The following is a 12,683-nucleotide window of genomic DNA, read 5'->3' on the forward strand; positions in this document are numbered from 1 at the left end:
TATCAATGTGAGTGATTAGGGATTGCCATGCTACGAATGCACCAGAGCTCTAAGTATATGAAAGCTCAACAAAAGAAACTAAGTGGGTGTGCATCCACGAAGACCTAGGGAATTTTGAGGAAGCCCATCATTGGAATATACAAGCCAAGTTTTATAACGAAAAATTCCCACTAGTATATGAAAGTGACAACATAGGAGACTCTCAATCATGAAGATCATGGTGCTACTTTGAAGCACAAGTGTGGTAAAAGGATAGTAGCATTGTCCCTTCTCTCTTTTGCTCTCATTTTTCATTTTTTGGGGCCTTCTCTTTTTTTATGGCCTTTCTCTTTTTTTCGTCCGGAGTCTCATCCCGACTTGTGGGGGAATCATAGTCTCCATCATCCTTTCCTCACTTGGGACAATGCTCTAATAATGATGATCATCACACTTTATTTACTTATAACTCAAGAATTACAACTCGATACTTAGAACAAAATATGACTCTATGTGAATGCCTCCGGCGGTGTATCGGGATGCACAATGACACATGAGTGACATGTATGAAAGAATTATGAAAGGTGGCTTTGCCACAAATACGATGTCAACTACATGATCATGCAAGCAATATGACAATGATGAAGCGTGTCATAATAACGGAACGGTGGAAAGTTGCATGGCAATATATCTCGGAATGGCTATGGAAATGCCATAATAGGTAGGTATGGTGGCTGTTTTAAGGAAGGTATATGGTGCGTGTATGCTACCGGCGAAAAGTGTGAGGTATTAGAGAGGCTAGCAATGGTGGAAGGGTGAGAGTGCGTATAATCCATGGACTCAACATTAGTCATAAAGAACTCACATACTTATTGCAAAAGTCTATTAGTTATCGAAACAAAGTATTACGCTCATGCTCCTAGGGGGATAGATTGGTAGGAAAATACCATCGCTCGTCCCCGACCGCCACTCATAAGGAAGACAATCAATAAATAAATCATGCTCCGACTTCGTCACATAACGGTTCACCATACGTGCATCCTACGGGAATCACAAACTTCAACACAAGTATTTCTCAAATTCACAACTACTCAACTAGCCTGACTCTAATATCACCATCTCCATGTCTCAAAACAATTATCGAGTATCAAACTTCTCATAATATTCAATGCACTTTCTATGAAAGTTTTTATATTATTCCTAAAAGCAAATTTCCATGTTGTTCTAAAGGACTCTCAAAATAATATAAGTGAGGCATGAGAGATCAATTATTTCTATAAAATAAAAGCATCGCCATGCTCTAAAAGGTATAAGTGAAGCACTAGAGCAAAAATTGTATGTCTCAAAAGATATAAGTGAAGCACATAGAGTATTCTAATAAATTCCGAATCATGTGAGTCTCTCTCAAAAGGTGTTTACAGCAAGGATGATTGTGGTAAGCTAAAAGGCAAAGAATCAAATCATACAAGACGCTCCAAGCAAAACACATATCATGTGGTGAATGAAATATAGCTCCAAGTAAAGTTACCGATAGACGAAGACGAAAGAGGGGATGCCTTCCGGGGCATCCCCAAGCTTAGGCTTTTTGGTGTCCTTGAGTTTTACCTTGGGGTGCCATGGGCATCCCCAAGCTTAGGCTCTTGCCACTCCTTGTTCCATAATTCATCAAATCTTTACCCAAAACTTGAAAACTTCACAACACAAAACTTAAATAGAAAATCTCCTGAGCTCCGTTAGCGAAAGAAAACAAAACACCACTTCAAAGTACTGTAATGAACTCATTCTTGATTTACATTGGTGTTAAACCTACTGTATTCCAACTTCTCTATGGTTTATAAACTCTTTTACTAGCCATAGATTCATCAAAATAAGCAAACAACACACGAAAAACAGAACAGTCTGTAGTAATCTGTAGCTAATGCAAACTTCTAGAACCCCAAAAATTCTAAAGTAACTTGATGTACGTGAGGAATTTATCTATTAATCATATGCAAAAATAATTAACTAAATAGTACTTTCCAAATAAAAATGGCAGCAATTCTCGTGAGCGCTAAAGTTTCTGTTTTTTAAAGCAAGATCAAAAAGACTTTCCCCAAGTCTTCCCAACGGTTCTACTTGGCACAAAAACTAATTAAACGCAAAAAAACACAACCAAAACAGAGGCTAGATAAATTATTTATTAAATAACACCGAGGAAAAATATTGGGTTGTATCCCAACAAGCGCTTTTATTTAAAGCCTTATAGTTAGGCATAAGATTTCAACGATGCTCACATGAAAGACAAGAATTGAAGCACAAAGAGAGCATCATAAAACACGTGAAAAACACATCTAAGTCTAACATACTTCCTATGCATAGGCATCTTATAGGCAAACAAATTATCAAGGCAAGCAAAAACTAGCATTTGCAAGGAAGCGGAAAGAAACAATAGCAATCTCAACATAACGAGAGGTAATTTAGTAACATGAAAATTTCTACCACCATACTTTCCTCTCTCATAATAATTGCATGTGGGATCATAAGCAAATTCAACAAAATAGCTATCACATAAAATATTTTCAACACGATCCACATGCATGCAAAGTTGACACTCTTCCAAAATAGTGGGATTAACATTAACTAAAGTCATGACCTCTCCAAACCCACTTTTATCAAAAATTTCATAAGATTGAACATTCTCCAAATATGTGGGATCTAAAGTTGACACTCTTCCAAACCCACTTTCAATAATATTGCAAACACTATTATCAATCTCATATTTATCACGGGGCTTAAATAAATTTTCAAGATCAAAAGAAGAATCACCCCAATCATGATCATTGCAACAAGTAGTAGACATAGCAAAACTAGCATCCCCAAGATTAGGGTTTTGCATATTATAAGCACAATTGACATTAATATAATTTATACTATCATCATTGCAATCATGCTTTCTATTCAAAGATCCATCGTGAATCACTCCATAAAGTACTTCATCACAATTTTTAGATTCACAAATTTCAAGCAAAACTTCATAAAGATAATCTAGTGCACAAAACTCACTAGCAATTGGTTCATCATAATTGGATCTCTTAAAAAGATTAGCAATCGTATGAGGATCCATAGATCTTAGGTTCTCTGTTTAGCAATAAATAAACAACTAATCCAACCAAACGAGCAAACGAGCCAAGTAAGACATCAAAGCAAATGGAAAGACGAACAGAGGAAGGGCGAATGAAATGGCAAGGGTGAAGTGGGGGAGAGGAAAACGAGAGGCAAATGGCAAATAATGTAATGCGAGGCATAAGAGTTTGTGATGGGTACTTGGTATGTCTTGACTTGTGCGTAGACTCCCCGGCAACGGCGCCAGAAATGGCTCGTTGTCGGGAGTCAAATCTTGACTTGACTTGGCGCAATCTCCCTGGGAACGGCGCCAGAAATCCTTCTTGCTACCTCTTGAGCACTACGTTGATTTTCCCTTGAAGAGGAAAGGGTGATGCAGTAAAGTAGCATAAGTATTTCCCTCAGTTTTTGAGAACCAAGGTATCAATCCAGTAGGAGATCACGATCGAGTCCCACACACCTACACAAACAAATAAGAACCTCGCAACCAACGCGATAAAGGGGTTGTCAATCCCTTCACGGTCACTTACGAGAGTGAGATCTGATAGATATGATAAGATAATATTTTTGGTATTTTTATGATAAAGAGAAATAAAGATGCAAAGTAAAATAAATGGCAATAGAGATATCTAAGTGTTGGAAGATTAATATGATATAAGATAGACCCGGGGGCCATAGGTTTCACTAGTGGCTTCTCTCAAGAGCATAAGTATTACGGTGGGTAAACGAATTATTGTCAAGCAATTAATATAAAAGTGAATAATTATGAGAATATCTAGGCATGATCATGCATATAGGCATCACGTCCGTGACAAGTAGACTGACACGATTCTGCATCTACTACTATTACTCCACACATCGACCGCTATCCAACATGCATCTAGAGTATTAAGTTCATAAGAACAGAGTGATGCTTTAAGTAAGATGACATGATGTAGAGGGATAAACTCATGCAATATGATATAAACCCTATCTTTTTATCCTCGATGGCAACAATACAATACGTGTCGTTTCCCCTACTGTCACTGGGATCGAGCACCGGAAGATTGAACCCAAAGCTAAGCACTTCTCCCATTGCAAGACAGATCAATCTAGTAGGCCAAACCAAACTGATAATTCGAAGAGACTTGCAAAGATAAACCAATCATACATAAAAGAATTCAGAGAAGAATCAAATATTGTTCATAGATAATCTGGATCATAAACCCACAATTTATCGGATCTCGACAAACACACCGCAAAAGAAGATTACATCGAATAGATTTCCAAGAGAATCGAGGAGAACTTTGTATTGAGATCCAAAGAGAGAGAAGAAGCCATCTAGCTAATAACTATGGACCCGAAGGTCTGAAGTAAACTACTCACACATCACCGGAGAGGCCATGGAGTTGATGTAGAGGCCCTCCGTGATCAATGCCCTCCCCAGCGGAGCTTCGGAGAAGGCCCCAAGATGGGATCTCTCGGGTACAGAAGGTTGCGGTGGTGGAATTAGGTTTTCGTGGTGCTCCTAGATGTTTGGGGGTACCTGGATATATATAGGAGGAAGAAGTACGTCGGTGGAGCAACAAGGGGCCCATGAGGGTGGAGGGCCCGCCAAGGAGGGTAGGCACGCCCCCTGCCTCGTGGCCTCCTCGATTGTTTATTGACGCCCACTCCAAGTCTCCTGGATCACGTTTGTTGAGAAAATCACGTTCCCGAAGGTTTCATTCCGTTTGGACTCCGTTTGATATTCCTTTTCGGCGAAACTCTAAAATAGGCAAAAAACAGCAATTTGGGCTAGGCCTCCGGTTAGTAGGTTAGTCACAAAAATGATATAAAGTGTAAAATAAAGCCCATTAACATCCAAAATAGATAATATAATAGCATGGAGTAATCAAAAATTATAGATACGTTCGAGACGTATCAGAAATGCATCCATATTAGAAAATTGGAGACACTGTTCTACTCATGCTCTACCAACGCACACGAGGGCTCTTCCTTTTCATTGACGAGATGCCGAGTCACCGTGATCAGCTGCTTCTAGTGGATAGTTGTGGTTGTTGGCCCTCAGCCTCTTAAAATGTGCTAGCTGTTACTATATATGTTAAGTATGTAGATATGGACCATATGGTTGTTGGCCCTTAGCCTCTTAAAATGTGATAGTTGTTACTATGTTAAGTATGTATGATTGTCAAAACCGTGTTACGAAGATCCTCCTTTTGTCGAATAGTGTAACCACTATATATATGTTACTCAAATGCTATTACCCAAGTTCATAAATTTTCATGGAAAGTATTAGTATCGTACACAGTTCATTGAGTTTAAGCGTGTGCCCGATGTCCAGAAGGCATTTGCATATTAACTGTCCATATTGAAAATGCACACACATGTTAACATAAGGAAACATATGTGTAACATACTAATCATTGCACATGAGTACTCGCAGACGCATCGTGTGCGATACTCCGTCACCGCAAGCAACTAGTTTGCATTTTTCAAAGTTTTTTGTACACATAGAATCACACACGAAGTAACTGTATTGATCGATTGTGTTGCAATTTCTCATCGCAAACAGTTCATCCGAGTCGGCTGTTTGCCACGTATCACACACATCTTGTTTACACGACTCATTTGTGTTTTTTGGCTCATCGCAAACAGTTCATCCATGTGAACTATATGCCGCATATCACACACATCTTGTTAAGTTGAACTGTTTCTGTTGTGTTCCCTAATCGAAAACAGTTCGTCCAAGTTAACCGTATGCCGTATATCACACACACATTGATATGGCTATTCGTTTCTGTTGTTCTACCTCATCGCAAACAGTTCGGATGGACTAACCGTGTGTCCTGCATCGCACACACATTGTTATGGCCGCCCGTTTCTGTTGTTCTGTCTCATCGCAGACAGTTTGAATGGATTAACCGTGTGTCCTGCATCACACACACAACTAAAATCTAAATCGTGTTTTGCACCTTTTTTGACGGTTTTTTTACAACACCGTTTGCGATTATTGCACCGCACACAATTTCAGCAAAGGGTCTCTGATCGTAGTGTCGCGTTAGCAATATCCTGCAGTAGTGGCCCTTTATGACTTCATTTGTTATTTTTTTTATGCATTTACTGATTTTTTTGAGCTAAATGACCCTGAAATTGAAAATCACTTCAAATGAACTCCGAAGTGGTTGAAAATTGGCATGGTATCATCATTTCACCCACACAGCATGTGCTAAAAAGTTGAGAGGGTTACGGCAAAAACTGGATGCACTTCGTGTACAAAATAGACAATATCTTTCGAAGTATCAGGGTTTCAGATTGACCCATTTGCACTTAAACAAAAGGACCTTAAAATCATGTCCGTAGTCAAGTTCCCATATGTCCACTATGTCACCATAATATGTGTCATTTCCCCTCTTGGTTGCTGCATCAAAGCGGACACCGCTATTTTGGTTGGTGCTCTTTTGATCTTGGGCGATCCTGTAAAATGTATTCCATTTATCTCGTATCCTTTGTAAGTCAATAGAGTCGAAGATGGTCCCTGGACAACGAGTACAACTCATCAGAAACAGTGTTGTCACCTCTGAGACGTGTTTCCAACCAACTGCCGAAAGTCATGATGTCTTCACATGTAATCCAGTCGTCACACTGCTCCGGGTGTTTGGAGCACAGAATGTTCTTGTGTTCATTGACATATGGGGTCACCAAGGTAGTGTTCTGTAGAACTGTGTAGTGTGCTTGAGACCAAGAATGCCCGTCCCTGCATATTATTGAGTCCCCTCCTAGCGTGCCTTTTCCAGTCAGTCTCCCCTCATACCGCGATTGAGGGAGACCAATCTTCTTAAGGTCGGGAATAAAGTCAACACAAAACCCAATGACATCCTCTGTTTGGTGGCCCATGGAGATGCTTCCTTCTGGCCTAGCGCGGTTACAGACATATTTCTTTAGGACTCCCATGAACCTCTCAAAGGGGAACATATTGTGTAGAAATACAGGGCCCAGAAGGAGAATCTCGCCGACTAGATGAACTAGGACGCGCGTCATGATATTAAAGAAGGATGGTGGGAACACCAGCTCGAAACAGACAAGACATTGTGCCACATCACTCCTTAGCCTTGGTATGATTTCTGGATCGATCACCTTCTGAGAGATTGCATTGAGGAATGCCCATAGCTTCACAATGGCTAATCGAACTTTTTCCGGTAGAAGCCCCCTCAATGCAACCTGAAGCAGTTGCATCATAATCACGTGGCAGTCATGAGATTTTAGGTTCTGGAACTTTTTATCTTCATATTTATTATTCCCTTTATATTCGACGAGAAGCCAGACGGGACCTTCATACTGAGCAGGCATTCAAAGAAGATTTCCTTCTCTTCTTTGGTAACAGCATAGCTGGCAGGACCTTCATACTGCTTTGGAGGCATGCCGTCTTTTTCGTGCCAACGTTGCAGGTCCTTCCATGCCTCCAGTGTATCTTTTGTCTTTCCATACACGCCCAAGAAGCCTAGCAGGTTCACACAAAGGTTCTTCGTCACATGCATCACATCGATTGAAGAGCGGACCTCTAGGTCTTTCTAGTAGGGTAGGTCCCAATATATATATTTTTTCTTCCACATGGGTGCGCGTCCCTCAGCGTCATTCGGAACAGATAGTCCGCCGGGACCCTTTGCAAAGATTACCTGTAAATCATTGACCATAGCAAGTATGTGATCACCGGTACGCATGGCGGGCTTCTTCCGGTGATCTGCCTCGCCTTTGAAATGCTTGTCTTTCTTTCGACATTGATGGTTGGTCGGAAGAAATTGACGATGCCCCAATTACACATGCTAACTGCATTCGTGCAGCTATATACTTTGGGTGTCATATAAACAGTGCATGCATGCGTATTATCCCTTGTTTGTCTATCCTAAAAGGTTACTAAGAGCAGGCCAATCTTGATGGTTACAAACAGCAATGCATGCATGTCAAATTCCTCTTGTCTGTGCTCATCCCACACACGTACACCTTTTTCATTCCATAGCTGTAAAAGTTCTTCAACTAATGGCCTTAGGTACACAGCAATGTCGTTGTCGGGTTGCTTAGGGCCTTGGAAGAGAACTGGCATCATAATGAACTTCCGCTTCATGCACAGCCAAGGAGGAAGGTTATAGAACATAGAGTCACGGGCTAGGTGCTGCCATTGCTGCTCTGCTCCCCAAAAGGATTAATGCCATCGGCGCTTAAACCAAACCATACGTTCCTTGCATCACCTGCAAACTCCTTCCAGTACTTTCTCTCGATTTTTCTCCACTGCAACCCGTTAGTTCGTGCTCTCAACTCCCCGTCTTTCTTACGGTCATCTATGTGCCATCGCATCAACTTGGCATGCTCTTTGTTTCTGAACAGACGTTTCAACTGTGGTATTATAGGAGCATACCACATCACCTTGGCAGGAACCCTCTTCCTGGGGCGCTCACCCTCAACATCACCAGGGTCATTTCGTCTGATTTTATACCGCAATGCACCGCATACCGGGCATGCGTTCAAATCCTCGTACGCACCGCGGTAGAGGATGAAGTCAGTAGGGCATGCATGCATCTTCCGCACCTCCAATCCTAGAGGGCATACAACTTTCTTTGTTGCGTACGTACTGTTGGGCAATTCATTATCCTTTGGAAACTTCTTCTTCAATATTTTTAGTAGCTTCTCAAATCCTTTGTCAGCACACCATTCTCTGCCTTCCACTGCAGCAATTCCAGTACGGTACTGAGGTTTGTGTTGCCATCTTCGCAATTGGGGTACAACCATTTTTTGTGGTCCTCTAACATGCGATTGAACTTCAGCTTCTCCTTTTGACTTTCACACTGTCTCTTTGCATCAATAATGACCCGGTGAAGATCATCATCGGGCACATCGTCTGGTTCCTCTTGATCTTTAGCTTCCCCCGTTGCAGCATCACCGTATTCAGGGGGCACATAGTTGTCATCATCTTCTTCTTCGTCGTCTTCCATCGTAACCCCTCTTTCTCCGTGCTTGGTCCAAACATTATAGTGTGGCATGAAACCCTTATAAAGCAGGTGGGTGTGAAGGATTTTCCGGCCAGAGTAAGACTTCGTATTCTCACATATAGGGCATGGAAAACACATAAAACCATTATCCTTGTTTGCCTCTGCCACTTCGAGAAAATTATGCACGCCCTTAATGTACTCGGAGGTGTGTCTGCCACCATACATCCATTGTCGGTTCATGTGTGTGCATTATATATAATTAAGTGTGTCAAAAACCATTACATAACACATGAATAGATAAGTGACCAAATTAATAGAAGTTCATCATCACATTAAAAGCAAAGTACATACATAGTTCTCCAAAGCATGAAATTGAACCATACATTGAAACTACGTAAAACATTTCAATGCAACAACAAATGCGATCATAATCGCAACCAAGGTAACAATTGATCCAAGGGCATAATGATGCCAAGCCTCGGTATGAATGACATATTTTCTAATCTTTCTAATCTTCAAGCGCATTGCATCCATCTTAATCTTGTGATCATCGACGACATCCGCAACATGCAACTCCAATATCATCTTCTCCTCCTCAATTTTTTTAATTTTTCCTTCAAGTAATTGATTTATTCTTCAACTAAATTTAACCTCTCGACAATAGGGTCGGTTGGAATTTCTGGTTCACATACCTCCTAGATAAAAATATTTATGTCACGTTGGTCGGCATAATTGTCATAAACAATAAATGAACCAAATATTTATAAAATATAATATATACCACATCCGAATCATAGACAGGACGAGGGCCAACGGGGGCGGATACCAAAACCATCGCACTATATAATAACAAACAATAATAAAAGTAAGAAAATTATACAAGTATCTATCTAAATCATACAAGTAAGAATTTTTTTTATTTTAGAAAGAAGATAAGAACAAGAGGCTCACCACGGTGGTGCCGGCGAAGATATCGGCGCGGGCGATCGACGGCGGTGAAGACGGAGACGGGGCGTGACGGACCGTTAAACCTAGACAAATCTTGAGGAAAATGAAGCTTGGAGGTCGAGTTTGGAGAGGAGAAAGCTTAGGTAGTGTGGCTCGGGCATTTCATCGAACACCTCATGTGCATAGAAGGTGAGCTAGAGCACCACAAAGCCCTCTCCTCGCCGGCCAGAAAAAACAGAGTAGTGGGAGTGCTCTGCTCGCGGGCGAGGTGGTATATATAGGCACCTCATTGGTCCCGGTTCGTGGCTGGAACCGGGACTAAAGGCCCTCCTTTGGTCCCGGTTCCAGCCACGAACCGGGACCAATGGTTGTGGGCCAGGAGCGAGGCCCATTGGTCCCCGTTCGTGGCTGGAACCGGGACCAAAGGGTCCATACGAATCGGGATCCATGCCCCACGAGGCCCGGCCGGCACCCTGGGCGCACGAACCGGGCCGTATGCCCCCATGGGTCCCGGTTCGTGACTGAACCGGGACTAATGGGTTGGCCAAGCCTGGACCAAAACCCTGTTTTCTACTAGTGCCATAATGTAATATCATTTTGCAAGCTAAAACAACTTGCAAAATGATCTTATATTATGGGACGGAGGGAGTATATGCTAATCATGTGCAATTCTATTTCTGGTTTTTGCTATAAACCTCTGTTTGATCTGACCATTGTATGTTCACCAATCTTTTATGTTTTGCATGGTGTGCTTTATCTTCTCACTGCATGTGATGGGGTAGTTCAAGTGCTACTATCGTATTGAGACTGAATTATTATTATACAGGAAACAACAAAACATGATTTGCACGAATTGCATGGAACATGTCAAATAATGCAGATCGGTGGCAGTTTGATCTTGATAACTGCCGGTATATACTTCTGCTATATTCAGGCGAGCCGGGCAAAAATCTGTTGGTTTCCCCTACTTTCTTATCTGAAGATCGGCTGGATGTTCCATGTGTTAACAGCACTATAATTTAATCTCTGCACCTTGCAAAACCGGATTAATCAAGCCGCTTATGTCACCTCGTGTGCGGTTTTGGGTTTGTAGTTGCGTTGTCAAATGTTGTTTCAGTTATGTGGCAAGGGCATAACAAAAGGGGGTGGGAGTGGGATGTCGAAGTCCGAGGGATTTTCTCATTCGCTAGTTCGCAAGAACCCATTGGCCGAGAACACCAATTATTTTGCTCAAATCAGTGACGCACTACCTTGAATTTGGTAGACTGTTTTCGGTATTTAGCCGGTTCAAAAAATAAATAAATACCGATTCGGTGATGTCGCAAGGGCATAAGTGCATCTCTAACGCTGACCGCAAATTTTCTCCGACATCTGTCCACGGACGAGGGAATCAGTCCGCGGATACGGATGCTGGAGGCGGCCATCCAACGTAGCGCGCATATATAGTTTAAAATAGTTCAAAAGTTCAAATGGCTGCATATATAGTTTAAAATAGTTCAAAAGTTCAAATGCAACAGTAGTTTTAATAAAAAGTTCAAATGCTACACTTCAACATTTTTGTCTCCCTTAACAACCCATAGATGCTCAATGAGATCTTCCTTCAGTTGCTCGATGCCGTATTTGTTGCATTTGAACAAACCATTCAAATGTGGCTGGATTTTGGTCGGGAAGTTCGATGCAGGGTTGCATGCAGCTGGCACTGATTGGACGTCGCCTTCAGGGTTGACGCTGGCTCCACCCTAAACTACCTTGTGGTGCTCATCGAATACGAGTCCGGTGACGGCGACTTGTTGGGGGTCGAGCTCCAGCAGCGCGGTGGCAGGTGGGCACCGATGCAGCAGTCGTGGGGTACGGTCTGGAAGTGCAACTCTGGGACCACACTACAGGCGCCCATGTCGATCCGCCTCACCTCCGGCTCCGGGAGGAAGCTTGTAGCCACCAACGTCATCCCCTCCGGCTGGTAACCCGGCAAGACCTGCCGATCCATCTAAAAATACTGATCTCGATCGGCAGATCAAGTACCCATGCATGTTAAGTAGTCGCGCCCCTTATTTTTTGTTAAAGAGAGTTTTTATCAACTCATAATGTCGCTCCACCGTGTGATGGACCGTGATTTGGAATAGTTGTTTTCATGCTTGAAAATAAAATCGCACGCTGGAAATATTGAGCACTAGAATTCTTGATCGGCTGGATATCTTCCTAATTTCAAGATTAACGCTAGTTGCGGTATTCAATCTTGCAAGTAACAAGCTTATGTTGAAAATGACTACGCCTATAATTATCATGATCTTTTCAGTAACAATTTTATGTTGAAACAACACAACCATAATTAAATGTCAGCCCAATATAGACGAAATGCATAGTGAGTCAGCTATAATAGACCACATAGGAGTACAAAATAAAAAGTGAAGCCCTAATCCGACTGGTGAGCTGCACACCTGCAAAGTCACTTCTAATTTATGTGTGGACACCCTGTAATCTTTGTCCTGGATCTCCTATAATTATATATGTTGATATCCTATAATATGAATACTATTGATATACAAAGTTATGAACAATGGTAGCCATACATATAGGTACGATAATTTCCGTCCGATTTCCATCCGATATTACTCATCAAACATTTTTTTTTTTGATGTGTCGGGGTACTGCACACCTGCAAAGTCACTTCTAATTTATGTGTGGACACCCTGT

The sequence above is a fragment of the Triticum dicoccoides genome, chromosome 2A (genome assembly GCF_002162155.2).
Source record: "Triticum dicoccoides isolate Atlit2015 ecotype Zavitan chromosome 2A, WEW_v2.0, whole genome shotgun sequence".
Classification (NCBI taxonomy): Eukaryota; Viridiplantae; Streptophyta; class Magnoliopsida; order Poales; family Poaceae; genus Triticum; species Triticum dicoccoides.